The sequence below is a fragment of the Bison bison genome, unplaced genomic scaffold (assembly GCF_000754665.1).
Source record: "Bison bison bison isolate TAMUID 2011002044 unplaced genomic scaffold, Bison_UMD1.0 scf7180017864371, whole genome shotgun sequence".
Classification (NCBI taxonomy): domain Eukaryota; kingdom Metazoa; phylum Chordata; class Mammalia; order Artiodactyla; family Bovidae; genus Bison; species Bison bison.
The window spans coordinates 391,093-394,344 of record NW_011494943.1 but is presented as its reverse complement, the minus strand read 5'-3'; the positions used below and the strand labels follow the sequence as shown (position 1 = coordinate 394,344).

The following is a 3,252-nucleotide window of genomic DNA, read 5'->3' as shown; positions in this document are numbered from 1 at the left end:
TGTATGGAGTAAGGCAGTGAATGAGTGAGTGAATGAATGGGGCCAGGCATTGGGGAACCTGGGGAGCCGGCTGCTGGGAGGAGCTGACGTCTGGGGTTTTTGCAGGGAGGAGAGAACAGCAATGACCTCAGACTTTGAAAACCTGCTAAATAACCCAGCTTCCTGGAACCCTGCCCGGCAGCTCTGGGGAGCAGAACACCCTTCCACGTGCAGACAGAGCTGAGTCCTTCCTCCCAAAATAAACTGTCTGAAGACCCCTGCCACTGGGGAGCCATCTTGTCTGGGAATGTTGGAGGGAGCGGCCGCCAGTTCGGAGTCCCGTCTGAGGTCCCTCTGAGGCATTCCGTCCGCTTTCTTTCCTTGGGAGGGGAGGATGTCTCAGGGGCTCCCAGGCTGACACACCTGCCTCCCGTGGGGAAGAGTGATGGGACGAGGGCCGGGGGTGCTCTCGGTGACACAAGGCGCCGTCTGTCCCGCTGGTGAATACAGAGCGGTCGTGCGGGTTACGCAGCCCTCCTGTGACATAGCCGCACAGCCCCGCAGGCTCCCGCGGCGTAAAGAAGGTGAGACAGAGAATTATGAGACCTGGAAAAATGCAAATTGGAATCAATTAGCTCTCTTCTATGAGAGCTGCTCATAGAACATTAACTGTCCTAGCCCTGGCATGTGTGTGTGTGTGTATGCGAGAGAGAGAGAGAGAGAATGTGTGTGAGAATGTGCATGAGTGTGTGTGTGAGTGTGTGAGAGTGTGTGTGTGCATAAGCATGTGGATGTGAGTTGGGTGTGAATGTGTGTGCATGTGCACGTAAGCGTGTGTGAGAGCGAGCGTGTGTGCATGTTCATGCGTGTATGAACATCTGTGAGTGCATGCCAGTGTGTGTGCACGTGTGTGTGAGTTTGGTGTGTGTGTGTGTACATGTGTATGAGTATGTGAGTGTGTGTGTGTGTGTGAGTGTGTGTGCGTTAGCATGTGTGTGTGCATGGCATGTGTGAGTATGTGTGTGTGTGTGTGAGTGTGTGTGCACATTCGTGTGTGTGTGCACATGCATGTGTGTCGGCGTGTGTGCACGAGTTTGTGTATATGAGTGTGTGTATGCATGTGTATGTACAAGTGTGTGTGCGAGTTGTGAGAATGTGTGTGTGCACGAGCATGTGTATGCATGAGTGTGTGTGTGTGTGTGAGAGAGAGAGAATGTGTGTGAGAATGTGCATGAGTGTGTGTGTGCGCGAGCATGTGTATGTGTGTGTGAGTATGTGTGTGTTTGTGTGAGTGTGTGTGTGTGGTTTGTGTTGAGGGGATCTGCTTTCTTACAAGTGGCCATCTCGCCATCTAAACAGCCCCCAGGCAGCTCACTGCTTCCTCCTGGGTCCGCACCTCCCTGGGGAGGGGCCGGCCACACCGCATGGAGAGTGTGGGAGGAACTCCAGCCACGGCCCCGCAAGCCCAGCATGGCCTCTGTGGGAGCATCAGCGGGGCTGGAGTCCTTCCAGCTGCAGCCGCAGAGTCAATGCGATTTTAGGTTTCATTCAGGAAGCCGCAGTTCCTGAGCTGATGTCTTCAATGAAGTAGACGCCAGCGGCCGCAGAGGCCACACCGGCTTCCCGGGCGCCAGGCACAGGGACTGCGAGTCACACAAGTGTCAGGATAGCGCTGTCCACTCAGCTCCCAGCAGCGGGTCCTGAGAGCTGCGGCTGGGCACGGCAGCAGACACGGTGCGTGTCCTGGCACCAGGCAGGACTGGGACGGGTCCGGGAGGTGAGTGGCTGCCGTCCGCTGCTGTTGCCTTCTCAGCTCTGTTTACAGAAACCTCTGTCAAGGTTGCCCTGACGCCGTCCAGCTCAGGTCTCTCCCCGCCCCCCTCGGGGCCTCTGCCTGGCCCGAGCCAGCTCCCTCTCCTGCCCAGACACCAAGTCTCCCTCTCGGCGTCTCCTGACACCCTCTGCTCCCTGCTCCATGCTGATGCTAGTCTCTGGAAGATCTGTGCATGTCACTCGGTTTCTAGCTTCTGAATTCACTCAATGACATCCCACCCTTTCAAGAAAATATGCCAAATCCTTTGCGACCCAGCTCTTGAGTCTGCTCCAGCCTTGGCCCCTGCCCTCCTGCCAGCCTGACCCCCAGACGCCCAGACACTCCCACTCCCACAGGCGAGCCTGTGCGCCTGGCCTGGAGGGCTCTCCTACGCTCTTCTCATCATCTGGGGACTTTGTGCAAGTGTCTGCAGCCTCCGAGACCTCCACCCAGCCTGGACGTCCTCAGCCTGTCTTGTCTGTCGCAGCTCCTGGGTGTGAATTCCCCTCACCCATCTGTTGCCTGGCTCCCCTCATGGCCGGGAGCTTCCTAAAGGCAAACTCGAGCCTTTGGTGTCTGTTGATCAGCTTAACTGCTGGAGCCTGCCTTTAGGAGTGTGTGTGTGTGTGTGTGTGTGTGAGCGGCGAAGGATAGCCTGTGTCTCCTGGGCCCGGTGCTGAAGGCACGGGTGGGGGACGGAGTGGGCCGGGTGGACAGGAGAGGAGGCCCCAGCGTCGGAGGACACCAGCATTCTCACCCACGTTTGCCGTTTGGTTCGGCAACTACATGACTTGGAAGTGGGTCTGGTTGAGAGACGACCCAGCTCTGAAGGCATCAGGAAACACCACTCCTGCAAGTGCTGGCTTCCCAAAGTGGCCACCCCAAACTGCAGAAGTCCCCCCTCTCTTGCCAGAGCAAGCCCGCCCTGGGGCCTGTCTAAGGGGGGGCCCTTGGGAGCCGAGGTGGTAGGGGGTTGGGACGGTGGCCAGAGGCACCGAGGGGAGAGGCTGGCTCCCCTGACAGAGACCTGGGTGTGAATCTGGGTGTGAATCTGGGTGTGAATCTGGGTGTGAATCTGGACTCTGCCACTAGCAAGGTGTATGTAGGTGGAAAACCACGTAACCCTTTGAGCCTCAAGCTTCTGTGTAAAATTGGGGCAACGTGGCCTGGGGGCGGGGATTGAGGGATTTAAGGAGGTCGAGGGCACAGAGCACCTGCTGTGACAGTCCCTAGGCTGCTGGGGGGTTCGATCACATGGTGTGGTCACCATGGCGACCCAGGGACTGGACAAGCTGGAAAAGGAACAATAAGACAAGACCCCACTAGCGGCACCACAGGGAAGGCGGGGACTGAGGGTCTCCAGGCTCAGTCTCTGCTGCTGGTAAGTCGTTTCAGTCGTGTCCGACTCTGTGCAACCCCATAGATGGCAGCCCACCAGGCTCCCCCGTCCCGGGATTCGT

General features: G+C 57.8%; 1 protein-coding gene across 1 annotated transcript in view; it reads left to right on the top strand.

The window, feature by feature from the left end:
* Nucleotides 1–3,252, top strand: part of CACNG4 (calcium channel, voltage-dependent, gamma subunit 4) — an 86,251-nt gene that overhangs the window by 15,702 nt on the left and 67,297 nt on the right. The window lies entirely within an intron of this gene.